Below are 17,385 nucleotides of genomic sequence, written 5' to 3' on the forward strand. Positions count from 1 at the left end.
CGATTTTTTTCTCTTGGTCACCACCTCCTTGGCAGTGCCCTCTCGGAGATCCGAATGGGGTGCTATTCTGTAATCTTTTGCCATTGTAGAGACTCTTGCAGTTATAGGCCACATGCCCTGTGGATACATGTTATGTACATTTAATACTTGCGTTCTACATCCACGTACCACTGATCATTGCATATTCCTCCACTTTTTAGGGGAAGAGAGCGCACTGAATTGTAGTCTGCTCCTGTGCCCTCTTTGACAAGACCGTTGACAGACTGAGGGTGACTTCCTATGCCAGAAGTCTTTGACTGCAGTTGCTGATAATTTTTATTCAAAATTTAAGCAGTGGTTGAATTCAAACCCAAGACTGAGGTCCTTTTGATTACTAGTCAAAGGCGCGTAATATCCCGATCACCAAAGCGAGTAAAACACGGAACTGGGAGCACAGGACTAGCATTATCACGGAAGAAAGAAGTGAAAAGGTGATAAATACAACGAATGGAACGAACTGCGGCAATCAAAGCAGTTTCAGTGTCCTACCTACAATAAACGAGTGCTCTGAAGTGGATATAGGCCTACAGGCAGAAACAACAAGGCAACATATGTTTACTAGGACTATGTGAAACCCAGTGACTGTAGAATTCCTGTGGTAACAAAAAACCGTTTTCATGCACTATATTCAGATATAAATGTGGAATCCACGGAAAACTGTGACGAAAACAACATGCCGAATCTATATAGTGACAAGCACATGAGCAGAAACTTCCGCAATAAACGTGAAGACAAACTCAAAGTGAAAATATTCTCTGATAGCCATGGACATGAGATCGCAAAAATACTACGTTACAGTCATTGTATACAAGCAACTAGTATTGTCAAACCAGGTGCACCCATCCAAGAACTCATTAGAAACATAGAAACTGAAAATGATAGTCATATTGTCGTCATAGCTGGAGCCAATAATGTATATAAAAACGACCTCCGCAGTGCAACACGAAACCTTAAGGCAATACTAAATTCAACACAAGAGAAATCAGTTTTTGTAATCAGAATTCCACATAGGCATGACCTTTCGGAATGGTCATGTGTGAACGTGGAAATCATAAAAGCAAACAGGCAATACTCAAAGATTTGCAGGGCCTACCAAAATGCATTTTTTATAAGTATGGACTCCTTGCAAAGAGATTGTTACATGAGACATGGCATGCACCTTAATAACAGAGGCAAGAAGATTCTGTGCTGAAACATCAGCATGATACTGAAAGCATCTAACAACCAAGAAGTAATTGCTGCTCTTCCTGTTCCTTGCTTGACGCAAGCAGAGCCTGAAGAAATGGTTACTTCTATTGCAGCAGTAGAAGTAGAGGTGGAAGCAGCAATTATACCTGCACACATAACAAACGCTGCAGCAGCAGTACCTACCACACTTCATCTACAGGATTCAACAGCAGCAGAAGATGAAGCAACATCCAAATCTCCACTCTCACCAGTTGCCACAACAATGCCTACAGCAGCAGCAGCAGCAGCAGCAGCAGCAGCAGCAGCAGCAGCAGTACCCATCACACTTCACCAGCAAGATTCAACAGCAGCAGAAAAGAAGCATTTGCCTTATCTCCTCAGTCACCAGATGCCACAACAGTGCCTCCACACACCATAACAGCAGTTCCATCAATTCCTGTAGTAGCAGCCTCATCTACAATATCATCACAAGGAGGGAAGAGTAGGCATGCAACAGTAGATGTGCTACCACTCCAAGTGAACAATTTTTTAGTAAAAGGCAACGAGGCAGAAATCCAAAAGATAAGCCCTGAAAAAGGTTTGAAAACCAATCACCATAGTGTTCAGTGTGTAAGCAATAAGAGCATGGATCTTAAAATATGTGACCTTAATGTTCAAGGACTGAAAGATAAAGAAATTATCATAAATGAGTTTGGTCTTGATAACCAGTTTGATATTTTTTGTCTGAGTGAACACTGGGCTAATGAGAATGAACTTGCAGTTGCCAAATTTGACAATTTTAGTATAGTAAATAGCTACTGTAGGAAAAAGCACATTAGAGGTGGTGTGGCAATTTATTCCAACCAGTCACTCAATTGTACAATAACCAAACTAGACCTAAATTCCTTGTGTGATGAACAGCACTTTGAAGTTACGGGTATAATCATTAATAGTCATAAGCTAATAGTAGTATCCATGTACAGATAACCAAAGGGAAGCATTAACATATTTTTAGAAAAAATGGACATGCTATTGAGTGAATTAAGTAATATTAAATGGCTACACTATGATATTGCAATAGGAGGTGATTTGAATGCTGATTTTGATGTTACTAAATGTAAGGGTAGTGTTGCAGATCTGGAAAACTTACTAAGACAATACAATTTACATCATGTTAATAACAGGCCCACAAGAAACAAAGCATGTTTAGATAACATCTTTGTAAACTTCAAGACCACTGAAAACACATGCGAAGTTGTAGTGTTCCCATTCTCGGACCATGACTCCGTATCTCTAAATTATGCAAGTAAAATTCCCATCAATAGGAGCAATGCAAACAGACCTGTCCCAACAGTTGTGATTACCAGACCTGTAACTGAGGATAAAATTAACACATTTCGTAATTCCCTTGCTGACAGAGACTGGTTTGGCCATTGTAGTGTTGATCGACATTACACTTCAAGTAATGACCTGCCAGCCAAAATAATATTTGATAGATTTTTTAATGCATTCTTGACCCTATTTAACTATAGTATTCCCATAAAGAAAATCAAAATAATGGACAGCAGCCACAAATCAAGATCTCAAAACAGACAAAATATATGGTACACTAAACAGCTGACAGATCTAAAGAAACAAGTTTTGTTACTGTACAACATATACAATAGTATGAAGTCTGACTGTGCCAAATCAGCCTATGTGGAATGCAGGAATGAATACAAAAAAGCCATCCTGCAGGCCAAAAAAACCTACAATGCCAACAGCATACATAATTCCACCAATAAATGCAAAACCACTTGGAAAGTAATTAACAGTGCTGCCACAGATACTAAAAAAGACAAAGTTAATATCCCACCACAAACACTCAATGAGTTTTTTATTAATTCAGTGAAAGAAATAGGAGACACAATTATCAAACCAGACATTAGTCCATCTGAGTTACTCTCCCAAAATTGGGGTAGACAGTCACTAAATACAAGCATGCTAACCTTCTCCGAAGTAATGCCTAGATATGTACAAGGGGTCATAAAACAACTGAAATCATCTGATAGCTTAGATATATATGGCATATCATGCAACCGGCTAAAAAAAGTGTGTGATTGCATTCTGTACCCTTTAACCCATTGCATAAACAAGTGCTTACTTGAGGGATATTTTCCTGATGAGTTAAAACTGTCTAGGGTCGTCCCAGTATACAAAAAGGGAGATAAAGACTCTCCATCTAGTTACAGGCCTATTTCAATTGTACCCGTATTCTCCAAGGTAATAGAATGCATCATGTAACAACAATTATCATATCACTTTGAGAATCTGGGAATAATTAATGCTACACAATACGGGTTTAGGAAGAATCTGTCAACCATTGATGCAATCAACACGGTAGTCAGTTATATCCTAAAAGTTTTTGAGAACAAAGGCTTTGCTCAGGTCTCATTCTGTGACCAAGCAAGGCCTTCGACTGTGTTGAGCACACGCCACTACTAGAGAAACTGGAATTCTACAGTATCAAAGGAAACAGTCTCAGACTATTAAAAGCTTACCTCAACAACTGTAAACAGGTAGTTTGTGTTGGTAAGGAAATGTCAAACATAGAAAATGTTAAAGTAGGTGTGCCTCAGGGATCTGTACTGGGGCCCTTCCTGTTTCTCATAATGATCAATGACCTCCCCTCATTTATTAGATCCACCACTGTATTGTATGCAGATGATATGACTTTTCTTCATAGCAGTAACAATCTTAATGATCTTAAAACCTGTGCTGAAAATACACTCACTAATGCAGCCTATTGGTTCAGAGCAAATGGTTTCCTGCTAAATGAAAATAAAACTCAGCAGATAATCTTCACTCTAAGAGACAAGCCACTATCTGATGACCCTAGTTCTGTTAAATTCCTGGGAGTTTATTTAGACGAAAAGCTATCCTGGGGCCAACATGTAAACTATATTAGTAGTAAGCTATCTAGAGTAATTTATTTATTAAGACAACTCAGAAATTGTGTACCTGAAACATACGTCAGATCATCTTATTTTGCATTTTTCCAAAGTATAATATCCTATGGCATTATCTTGTGGGGTAACTGTAGTCATATACATGACATCCTATTATTGCAGAAGAAAGCCATTAGGATAATTACAAATTCTTCACATAAGGCTCACTGCAAACCCTTATTTACCAAACAAAAAATTATGACTGTAATAAACCTCTATGTATACAATGTCTTAATCTTTACGAAGAAGAACCTACAAGATGTGAAACGTAGAGAAAATGTACATTGTTACAACACAAGAAGCGTCAAACACACATACACGCCTTACCACAGACTATCAAAATCAATAAATCGCTATGAAGTCACAGGGCACAAACTATTTAATAAGCTGCCACATGCCATACAGGATCTTCCTGAACATACATTCAAAGAAAGACTGCATGAATGGTTTATTGCCCACCCATTCTATGATATCAATGAATTCATCAACTGTAAAATGCAGTAATCCAACAGATGATCGACTGTACATTTATTGTAATATAAGCTAAAATATTTCAGTAGTCAATACCTTATCACACTGTATTATAAATTGTAACTTCATTTGACGTTGTCAATTGCTGTAATGGCCTAAAGACAATAAAATCTTTATTATTATTATTATTATTATTATTATTATTATTATTATTACTACACCTACACCACAGGTGACCTCTACCATCTGTATGTTACAATATCTTATAAGGTCCTTTTTTTTTTTTTTTTACAGGTTTTGTAGCTTACAGCCATACATTGGTCATGTTAAAATTCTGTAATATGAAAACGGAATTGTCTTCATTAAAAAAACTTAATTTTTGGCCAGTAGTATTTTGAATTAATGTAAAGAAAAAGGTGGACTGAAAATTCTTGTTACACGATGTAAGCTTGTAAAGTAGTGGTTCCTTATTTTCAGGTTGTAGAATCTTGTCACTAGTAATATTTAAGATACAAGAAGTTACAACTGTGGTCTTCATCCTGTACTCCAAACGAAAAAAAAAGTTGAAAGTACCATAGAGAATTAAGAAAACCATGCAATCAACTGCTTCAGGAAACTCCTGCAAAACTTTGTTTACATAGCTGTAAATTCTTCCACTGTGTTGTTTGTATATTCTGGAAGGAATATTATTTGTTAGAGGATACCTTAGAGGGAACTAGGTAACTTGCATTTACTTATTAAGAATCTTCCTTTCCAGAATGAATGAAGAAAAACTATGATATACACATTTAATGTATGTAACACTTAGACAAAACTGACCTATTAGAAAAAGGGAAAAAAGCTTTATAGAAATTTAATGGTATAAATTTAAAAAAATACTCATTTTAAAGTAGCTTCCATTAAGTACATACTACAAAAATGCAAGATATTCCTTTACATTATGAAACAAAACTGAAAATTTGAACACTAGTAACTTAAGTGCAAACAATAATGGAAAACAGAGGAATGTATGGTATGTGGACATTGTCTGTAAAAGCACATTGACTATGAGACTGATTACTTAAAAACTTTATGAATTGTAAAAAGTAGGAATATTTCAGCATCATGTTGTTAGACATGGTGTGCGAAAAACAATTTTTAATAATGTTCTCATAGGAAAATCTTCACCACTTCCACACATTAAGCCACACATCTGTCATCGCATAACGACGTGTTACACTGTACATGTTGCACATGAAATGAGTTACAGAACAACAAAGAATGGTACAATACATAGGTAATTCAGTACCAAAAGATTCTTTTGCCCTTCACATCTTAATTGCTATTTAGAGGGCTACCATGTGAAGTGCAAGTACTTAGGAAATACATAAACAGCATTGTTTCAGTGATAAATGGTATTAGTAATTATTTTTGTACCCTATCTTTCCCTACATTTTTAACTTGCAAATTTTTGCAGGTAATTGAAAGAAAACCCACTTGTGAAAATTATGGTTGGAGATTCATCACAAAATGAGTCTGCAGTTATCATCATTGACCTCACAGATGAAAATCTTGGTTCTGGTAGACTTCGTGAAGATGTCAGTTTGGTTTCTGGTAAGGAAGGTTATAATACATTTTTGATATTTGAACCTGTGATGTTTGCCTGCTTTATTACTCCATTGGTAGCCCTCAGTGTCGACATACTGTGTTGCTATAACGGCTGGAAAATGGGGGCATGAAAGTTCAACACTGACTGCTTTAAATGATGTAGCTGACAGTTGTGCAGTTGCTTTCTACAGTTCTTTACTTTCACTGTGCACAACTCCTCCCCGCACCTCCCCCCCCTCCCCCCCCCAATAATAGTCACATGGCCAGTTCACCAGTTGTTAACTTTTGATTAACCTCATTAATAGTTTGCAGGCAAACATCAGCATACTGCTGCAATAGTTTACTGTTGTATATCTATGAGCAGTAAAAACCTAACCCCACAGTTCACAGTTCTTGCAGAATAATATGGTACATATTGAAAACACACTGTCATTGTTTTAACACATGGCCTCTCTATCTTAAACTCATTTTGCAGTTAAGCTGATGTGTTGTTGTTGACCTAACCAGCACAGGTCTCTTGTCTGAAAGTTGTCTTGGGACCAAAAATCAGGCCTTTGTATATCATCAAAATAATAGGCACTGAAACTATACATTGTTGAGTGTTCAAGTTAAAGAAATTACAACTGAAACAACTTCATTCAATTAACTGAATACATAGAAGAATTCTGTCTTCTTATCAGTTTCTTCTACTACAAGGGTTAAGCGGTATTATTTGTTTAAATCATGAAATTAACAGATATAATTATGCAAACAATACTTTTGACAAAACTGGTAATTACTTTGGAATTAAGTGCTGGTTTTGCTAACATGTTTTCGAATAGAGCAAAATAAACATTTAAAGAATACCAGTGTTTCTTCTTCCAAATATTTATAAATAATAGAGAATTTATACCTGTTTGTAAGACAACAATAGAGTTTGTATGAAACAATTACTGATTTCATCGTATAACAAAAGATACTAACTGGGAATAGTCAAAATAAATTAGGAAATTGATGACATACACAAAACTAGATCTGGTGTTGTACTCTTTAAAACTGAGGGCCAACCTTTCTCTTTTATGAAACTATAGATTATACTATTATATGTTAATGGTAATTAATTGAAATTGAAAAAAAAAACGAATTTAAGGAGGCAGGTGACAAAACAAGAGAGACAGTTAAAATATCTCTACTTGCTTTGTCATATCACCACCTCGTTGGATTGACCAGACAGATATTGTCAATAGCTAATTGGGCAATTCAGTGATCATAATTGACTCCAGACGTTGGCTTTAACAATCTACACAAAAAAAACCATACAAAATCGTATTAAAACTACAGTACATATGTTTTTTTTCCAAATTTATACATATATTAACTGGCCATATGAAAATCCCCATACAAAATATTTACATACAGTGTATTGTACAATTCTGCAAAATATCCACAAGTTAGATTTTTGATAAAATTTAAGCATCTTTATTGTAAGTGATGTCCTTTTTGGGTAAACAAGGATTACATTCTAAGATTTATATCACTTTATACAAGTCCTGTGTTGCTTAAACAAATAAATCCTCATGGGTTGCAGAAAGTTAAATTACACTGCGCATTGCAGTTCACTTTTTAGACAGAAAATTTCTCTTGCTCAATGTTTAGTATTTTTCACAAGCACTTTCACTCTTTCAATGATTTTTTTTTACACATTTCCTCATAAAGTTGTCCATGACTTCAACAGATCCAAATGGCAGGTAGAAAGGAAATGCACCATCAGTTCCCTTGAAGATGGTTCTCCTCCGCTACAGTACATGAAAAAATCAGACAAAATACCTTACTTTAGTACACTCACTTTTACTTGTAAATAGAAGGAAAAAATGTTTAACACTAATGACAAATAATGCTCATTACTTTATAAGTAAATACATTACATAGTCCTCATATCATCACAATGATTCGCACTAAAATTGACCATAGGACGTAAGGTAGGGACTAGTAAAAATTTAAAATAAAGTCACATTACACTACAAAACATTACCCTAGGTCATAATGCTGTCTGAAGCTGGTTAAACTTGAAAGATTTGTGTCTCTTTCGCATTTGCAAAATAGCAGAAACTCAAGATGTGCAGTAGCATAATTTACTAATCATTACTATGAAAAAAGAATAGAGTCACTATCACACAACTTAATTACTACATGAATCAAAATTAAGGGAATGAAAGTTGTACCAAATCATTGCCCCACTTCTCTACTCAACTCTGAGCAATACTCTCACTCAACCATTAAATTAAATCCTCACAAAATCACGAAATGTTGCCAAATAGTTGACCTATCAGAATATTCACATCAGTCTAGCATCATAGTTACCAATTAATCAGCAAAATTATTGTTGTTCATCCCAGTATTACCACTTTAAGCTCATAATTCCTCAGAACACAAACAGAAGTTTGCAGATAACCTCTTGAGCCAATGATGCAGAATTATATGACTTGTACCTCGTTAGAATTTTACTCTTTCTGTTAAGCTCTCATTCCCAATTGCAGTGTCATGAATTGCACAATATACACAGTACCCAATCAAAAATTAATCATCAATACAGTTATGCCACATTTGTTTGTATACAGTTACCTTTTTCATAGCTCAGTCATATGTCAGCTCCATTATTTTACTTACTTTACTTACTTTTCTTATCTTGTTAGCTAATGGAGTGCATTCTCAAAAAATATCCCTACTACAGAGTCCTTCTCCCACACACATGCTGACAACTTTAATTCTCTGTTTACCATACCTCTTTGTTTGACAGAAATTCTTTAACCCTCGCATTACCAAGCAGGGTATTCCGACTACCCCAGGTTGATTTTTTTTCCCTATAATAATGTTATCTGAAGGGCCACATGCCTGTGGTTTCATGACCTTGTACTAAAATGATTGACATTGAATTAACACTCACGACTGTCTGAATGTTTTGACTTTATAATTGTTATTCAAGTCATTTATTGGTGGGATTGCGAGACATACCCCACTTGGTATTAAATGTCTTATTTTCTTATTTCGGGAAATATATCTGTCATTCATCTTCTTTGTTGAGTTTTGCCATAGATCCAATGTTTGCTACTGTTGCTGGTTACTACTGTTGAGTTGAATTTGACATTCACTGTTGAGCTGACATTACACGAGCCAGTATTTCATCTGCAAGTAAGGATGCACAAAAGACTTTCTAGCAAAGAGATATGGAAATTCTATACAATTCTGATGTCAGTGATGATGAAAATGAATGGGACCTTGATAATGAACTGAATGAATATATCAAACCTCTTGACAAAGACCATATTGTAGCATCAGATGAAGCTGATGATGGAATATCAGAAGACACTACACATTCACGTGAACTACTACTACTACTACTACTACTACTAGTAGTAGTAGTAGTAGTAGTAGTAGTAGTAGTAGTAGTAGTCGTAGCTTTATAATTGTTATTAAAGTCATTTATTGGTGGGATTGCGAGACATACCCCACTTGGTATTAAATGTCTTGTTTTCTTATTTTGGGAAATATATCTGTCATTCATCTTCTTTGTTGAGTTTTGCCATAGATCCAATGTTTGTTACTGTTACAGTAGTAGTAGTAGTAGTAGTAGTAGTAGTAGTAGGAGGAGGAGGAGGAGGCACTGGAGATTTGTTTATTTCTAGAAGTGGACTACAATTTTCTAGTGAAACACCCGTGGCCAGCATCGACATCGCAACATTTTGAACATAACACCTGGCCCAGCGAATGATGCAGAAACAATCAAAACAATAAGAGTGTCATTTTTATTATTTATCTCACAGGAAATCATGAGCATCATTGTAGAAGACACAAACAGGGAAGCCAAACGAGTAATTTCTTTGTGGAATGTAGCTCATTCTTCAAATAAAATGACATGGAGAGATATAAATGCAACTGAAGTGTACATTATATTAGCAATTCTAATAGGAGCTGGTCGAAATCATGGACATCGCACAAGTACTTCCGATCTGTTGGTAGGTAATATTGCCTTTCGGCAACCATTCTTTTCTGCTGCCATGTCAAGAAATTGATTCTTGCAATTTGACAACAGACACACAAATGCACAGAGAATTGAAGAAGCCAAGGTCAAGCTACAAGCCAACAGAGTAGTGTTCGACAAATTTCAATCTAACTTGTGCAAGAACTTCTATCCTTACGAATACATGACTATTGATGAATGATGAGCAATGTACCGAGGAAACTGCCCTTTTAGGGTTTATATGAAGAGCAAGCCTGGCAAGTATGCCATTAAAATTTGGGTTTGTGCTGATGGAAAGACATCTTACTTATTACGGATCCAAATTTACACAGGAATGGTGGACAATACTTGGGAAGTGAATCAAGGACAGATAGTTGTTTTGGATCTGATAGAACCATTCCTGAATAATGGTCATGGTGTAACAACTGATAATTTTTTCACCAGTTTTCCATTGGCTGCTGAACTAATAAAACAAAACACGACATTGGTTGCGTTCCAATAAGAAAGAAATACTGAAGGAATTCTTGCCGAACAGAAAGAGAGTAGTTCACTCTTCAATGTTTGGTTTCACAAATGACTTGACCCTAGTTTCCTATGTTCCAAAGAAGGGAAAGGCAGTAATACTATTCTCTACTCAGCATAACAAGAGACAAGTGAATGGTGAAGAAAGTGAACATAAACCCAAAATCATACTGCACTACAACAAAACCAAAGGTACTATAGAAAATGGGGACAAAATGACAAGAGAATACAGTTGTGTTAGAGGAATGAGGCAGTGGCCACTAAGAATCTTCATGGAAATGATAGATATTGCGGCACTGAATGCATATATTCTGTACACTCAAAGATTTCCTGAATGGCAGAAGAATAATTGAAGCCAACGTAAACTCCTCATGACTGAACTGGCATTTGGACTCAGCAAAGGCAACATGGAAGAAAGAGCCAAAAATATCAATGGTCTTCATAAAGATGTACAAGATGCACTGAAAGCTTGTGGTACTGCAATTCCTACAGCAGCAATCCAGACCCAGTGCTCCAAGTTACCAATGCCACAACGATGCCAAGATTGCAAGAGAAATGAAGATCGGAAACCAAGATTCTGTTGGGTAATGTGCAAGAAACCTGTTTGTAATATACACAGAGAAGAAACTGTTACCGTGAAGTGCATGCAGTGCAAAAATATACTTGACTGAAAAGTTGAAAAAAGTCTTGTGTTATTTTACTGCAGTGACTGTTGAGGTACATAGATTATTAATTTTCTGTTCATTGAGTACTGAATTTAGTGAAAGATATAAAAAAAATTTTTGTACTTTGTATCTGTGATATGATTAAATATTTCTAATAACCTGAAAAGATTTTTTTCAATACTAAATAAAACCATTCAAAGGAAATAACGAAATCTGAGAACAAATATTACAATAAAACACACAAGTCTTTTGGGGTAGTCCAAATACCCCACTTGGTAAAATAGAGGTGTGAGAAAACTTGGTAACAGGAGAGTTAACCATGGTACCACTTCACTGTCTTACATCCTCTTACTCCCTTACTTGTCACTAACATAACCTAATATAACAATACCAGCGAAGGAAAGTTGCTACTCAACATATAGCGGAGATGTTGAGTTGTGATAGGCACAACAAAAAGATTCACACAATTAAAGCTTCTGGTCATTAAGTCCTTTGTCAGCAATACACACATGCACACCACCACATGCACTCCACCACATGCACTCCACCACATGCACTCCACCACATGCACTCCACCACATGCACTCCACCACATGCACTCCACCACATGCACTCCACCACTTGGACACCACCACCACCACCACCACCACCACCACCACCACCACCACCACCACTTGGACCACCACCACCACCACCACTTGGACCACCACCACTTGGACCACCACCACCACACACTCACTCACCTAATATAATATATACACAGATACACTGGAGGAACTTTTTCTAAAATATTCATACACTAAATTATGCTGCTGTACCAAATCACATGATGAAGAAAGAATGTTTCTAATTCACTTATAAACTACAGATAGGATAGGAGAAGAGTTTGACTGCCTCAGGAGACGTGAAAAATGAGACAGACAGATGGGGTAAGCATTATCACCTGAAATTCTCTCCCTGATTGTAGGAGGAATTTTGATGACTATAATCAGTCTTCCACTGAGGGCTTCATCCTCTCCACTTTATAAACATAATTCAAGAAACCTCTCACAAATAACATTTTCTCTTTGTCATTCCATGTTTCAGGCAAATCATTAAATTCCCTAATGAAATCCAGTGGATGCACTTCCCCATATGGTTCCAAATTATTAAATTTCTTACAACTAACAAATGAAGGATTGTTTGGGACACTACATAATCTATGGTTTAGATTTTGTACCTCTCACACCTTTTTCTCTATTTCAGCCAATTTTTAATGTACATTTTTATTTGCTTTTACCAGTTTTTCCTCTACCACTACTGCACCCTTGGTTTCTACCTCTGTTTCAAAATTATTATTAATCTGATTGATTCGATTCTCAAGTTTAACCCTGTTTTCAGCACAAAATTTCCTGGCAGCTTTGACATCTTTACACTGTTTTTCGTAAGCCTCCATGCTCCTACTATAGTCTTCACAAAACTTCTTTCTTTCTTCTACACACTTACTACTCACTAATATTAATTTAACATTACTTCTATATTCTACTTTCTTTCTTTATCTTTTCATCACAATCTTTAGCTACTGCCTCAACCTTGTTATTTAACAAGTTGCCTACCTGAATGTCCTTTTATAATTTGTTTTGTCAGTTCATCCTTCAAGCTAACCATGTCAGCTCTAATGCTATCAGTTTACTTTACCACTCTATTAATGTCTTCTTTCATACTAGTTTCCACCCTACTACTGTCTTATTTTGTACACATACTACTCACAATTTACCTTGACATCGCTTCCAGTTTTTGGTCTGCCATAACCTGTTGCCCTTTCTGACCTTTGCTACTAGATTCCTCCCTGTTAACCTGAACGATCTCATCCAGTTCAGTACTGTTTCCATCCATTTCACTCACATCACTGTATAGTGTAGATTACACTTTTATCATCTCATTTAAAATAGGACTTTCATCCCCATCATTCAAAGTTATGTTCATGTCTGATTTATAATCAGTATCATCTACAGAATCAGTCCCGTGCTGTCCCTTGTCTCCCATCTCACTATCTTATTCATTAAGGCCACTCATTCTGTATCACTTAATACAAAATAACTTTTGCTATGAAATTACCTTATTCTTATTCACTCATTTGCTGCTGCTGCTGCTGCTGCTGCTGCTGCTGCTGCTGTCATCTTGATTCATCATCTGCACAGCTATTGCAAGTTGCAGTTTTCTCAGTGAGTCATCTTGATTATCCCAGTTGGCTGTGCTGATCGGCTGCTCCTGTACTCAATAGCTGCTTCCATAGAACCTGCTTGCTGATTGGCTGCTGTCCTACTGTGGCCATGAAACCCAAGTGCTGACTGGCTGTTGCATCTCCTTTGTTAAAATCACTGCACTGTAAACTGCTCTTGAGTTCACTGTTCAAAGTTCGCAAGTCCTAGTTTATTGTGCCCATATACAATAATCCTCACCTGCAAGGATGCCATATGTGATGTCCACCTGCATTATTACTCTGTTGATAGTCCTCGGTGTCAGTGTACTGTGTCGATATACTGGCTGAAAAATAGGGGAGTGAAAGTCAACACTGACTACTTTAAATGATGTAGCTGACAGTTGCATAGTTGCTTTTCACAGATCTTTACTTCCACTGTTTACAACACTCCTCCCCCAAACAATACACAGTCACGTGGCCAGTTCTCTTTTGGTTAATTTCTGATGAACCTCATTAATAGTTCACAGGCAAACATCAACATACTGCTACAATAGTTTACTGTTGTATATCTATGAGCAGTATAAACCTAACCACACAGTTCACAGTTCTTGCAGAACAATATGGTATGTATTGAACAGACACTGTCAGTTTTAACACATGGCCTATTTGTCGTACACTTATTTCATGGTTCAGTTGATGCATTGTTGTTGACCTAACCAGAATGGTCTCTTGCCTGAAAATCAGCTGTGGACTGACTGTTTTGGGATCAAAAATCAGTCCTTACAGTAATTACAACTGAAACTACTTCATTTAATTAACTGAATACATAGAAAAATTCTGTCTTTTTTAACAGTTTCTTCTTCTACAAGGGTTAAGCCATATTATTTGTTTAAATCATGAAATTAACAGATATAGTTACGTAAACAATACTTCTGACAAAATGGTAATTACTTTAGAATTAAGGGCTGACTTTGCTAACATGTTTTCAAGTAGAGCCAAATAAATACTTCAAGAATGCCAGTGGATGTTTTTTAAAATGTTTATAATTAGTACAGAATTTATATTTGTTCATAAGTCAACAATAGAATTTAAGTTATGAAACAATTACTGATTTCATCCTACAACAAAAGATACCATCTAGGAATAGTTAAAATAAATTAGGAAATTGATGTTGTACACAAAACTAGATCCAGTGTTATATTCTTTAAAACAGAGGGCCAACCTTTCCCTTTTATGAAAATGCAGATTATACTCACTTCCGTTAATGGTAACTAGTTAAAAGTGAAAAAACAAATTTAAGGAGGCAGATGGTAAAACAAGAGGAGAAGTAAAAATATCCCAGCTCGCTTCGTCACAAACCTTGGTTAATCAGTTTACTCAACTCTCTCCCCAAAACTATTCAGCCTGGTGAAAAAAGTCCCGATGTTCATTGACTAAAAGAAGTTCTTATCAGAAAGTAATTATTCTTCATATTAGCAAATGAGGGCCTAACACTCTTAATGTGCTAAGTACTATTTCAAAAAATAGCATTTTATTCAGTGTATTGGTGTTACGTCTATGTAAGAATACTGTACGAAAATCACTTCATCACAGATTCTGTGTAACTACTTTAACTGGCAGCTGATAGATGATGTAGGTGCAGTCTACATGACATTCATCAGTCTAAAAGTGTCTCATAATTAAAGGTGAGTTGCAGTAACCAAACAAACTTGTGCACTATTCTTTTATTATTCTAATCAGTGCCAAGTTACAGCATTTTACTGCCTTGTCTTATTACTCTTCTGCTGTGTTGTGAATGTGTGTTTGCTATGGAAGAAGATATTATGCATAACCATGGCTATAAATGTTGTGGTTCTGTGAATATTAGATAAAAAAATTGCTTGAGATAGAGGTGCAGAATAGACTAAAAGTTCTGGGTAGATAGTTCCACCAAAATAAAGATTAATAAAGGTAGTTTTTTTTTTACAGACCATGACTGTTATCTGGCTTCGAAACAGTGCTGTAATATCTTGTAGTGATCTGTGCCATTCATGGAGAGGTGTGTACCACATATATCAAATACAGAGCTCAGAGTAAAGATGTGCATGATCATAGTTAGTTTGAAAACATCAGACAACATGCTGTGGGAAAGTGTTACTCAACAGGTTGGAGTCTACCTGCTGGAGAGCATTGGTATTCTCCATAGAGCAAGGAGGAAAGCAACAGCTCTGGTACCATGGAAGATTTCCAGTACCAAGGAAGACAGATTGATATATACTATTCACAGAATGTTAATGGGAGGTCTTTGACTCAGTAATATTACTTCCTTCCCATGTAATGTGTAACGTTTTGTGAAAGTTTTTGACAATATACAGAGTTAATTGGAAACAATCTGCACTTGATTTAAGTAGAGAAGCAGTTTTTTATGTTACAGCAATTTCATTTATAGAAATGTGGATGGAAGAAAGTAGTTTGATGGTGAGGAAGAACAGGGCACAGCATAGATAGACCCTGAAGTAAATCACAAGAATTGTATGTACAGAAAAGTAGTTCTTCACATGTGGTACTTACTCATACAAATGAATATGAAATAAAGTTAAGCTTACTGTGAATTCAGTGTTTCTTTATATAACTACACCAATCTAATTGATGAGTGTAAAGACAATGGTGTTACATCTAGCTGCATAGAGTAACAGGACTAGAAAATATATTATTCACAGAGTCAAAACATTGCCACACTAGCTAAATGCAGCAGTTATCAGCCACTAATAAACACTCCAGTATCATAGAGTGAATAACAAGAAATGATGTGTGTGGGGTTAACAAAAGAATATTTTATTTTCAAATAAAATATACCGTGCATTTAATATTGAAAATGTGTTGCTGGTACATCCTTTAGGATACCATGTGTGTACAACACCCCCTTCCCCCAAGAACCATCGATCTTGCCATTGGTGGGGAGACTTGCGTGCCTCAGCAATACAGATAGCCGTACCGTAGGTGCAACCACAATGGAGGTGGTTCCTGAAGAGGGGCAGCAGCCTTTTCAGTAGTTGCAGGGGCAACAGTCTGGATGACTGTGGTGGTTTATTTAGGAGGTGTATAGTGGTTTATTTAGGAACTTTAGTAGTTTTCAACCGGTGTTCTTGGTGTTTTCTGGTGAAATAATTTCAGAAGAACCTTTTGGGAACTGTTTACAGCTTCGTTACTGTGTCATTAGACGTTTGATTCTCTTTCTGTATTAGTCTTTTGTTATATTCACATTTGTTGTTTATTAATACTGTTAATAATAGTAGTTACTTCCCTTGTAGAGTAAGTTTGTGATTATTGTAGTCAGGTTTTTAACATCTTATTATTGTAGTAGTGGAACTTAGAAAAAGTAAAATTTTACCATGAGTGAGAAGTGTGGGCTTTGCCGTAGGTTCGTGAGTAGTGGATTGCGGTGTGAGACTTGTTCGAAGTATTTTCACTGGGGGGAATGCAGTGGGGAAGCCAGTGGGCATTCTGGTGAGATCCTCTCCTGGAACTGCAGGTTATGTAGCAAGAGTAAGTTGATAGAGGAGTAGGAGCGTAAGATCTGGTGCCCTTCAGGTGCAGTTGAAAAACGCACAGGAGGAGCTAGATAGGATGAGGAGGGAGAAGGGGGTTGGGGAATGGGAGCTGGCTGTTGGCAAGAGATCTGCTAGCAGAAGATTTTCAGATAGTTTTACTATTGGTGTTTACAATAGATATGACCAACTGTCAGAGTCTAGTGGAGAGGAATCTCTAGTAGCTGTAGATATAGGAAGT

At 36.4% G+C, this 17,385-nt stretch overlaps 1 long non-coding RNA gene across 1 annotated transcript in view; it reads left to right on the forward strand.

The window, feature by feature from the left end:
• The window catches only part of LOC126101095 (uncharacterized), a 164,202-nt gene that overhangs the window by 130,321 nt on the left and 16,496 nt on the right, over positions 1–17,385 (forward strand). Inside the window, exon 2 of the long non-coding RNA XR_007522259.1 lies at positions 6,121–6,257. This is a non-coding gene — a long non-coding RNA (uncharacterized LOC126101095). The remainder of the gene's footprint in view (positions 1–6,120; positions 6,258–17,385) is intronic.

This window comes from Schistocerca cancellata, chromosome 9 (assembly GCF_023864275.1).
Source record: "Schistocerca cancellata isolate TAMUIC-IGC-003103 chromosome 9, iqSchCanc2.1, whole genome shotgun sequence".
Taxonomy (NCBI): domain Eukaryota; kingdom Metazoa; phylum Arthropoda; class Insecta; order Orthoptera; family Acrididae; genus Schistocerca; species Schistocerca cancellata.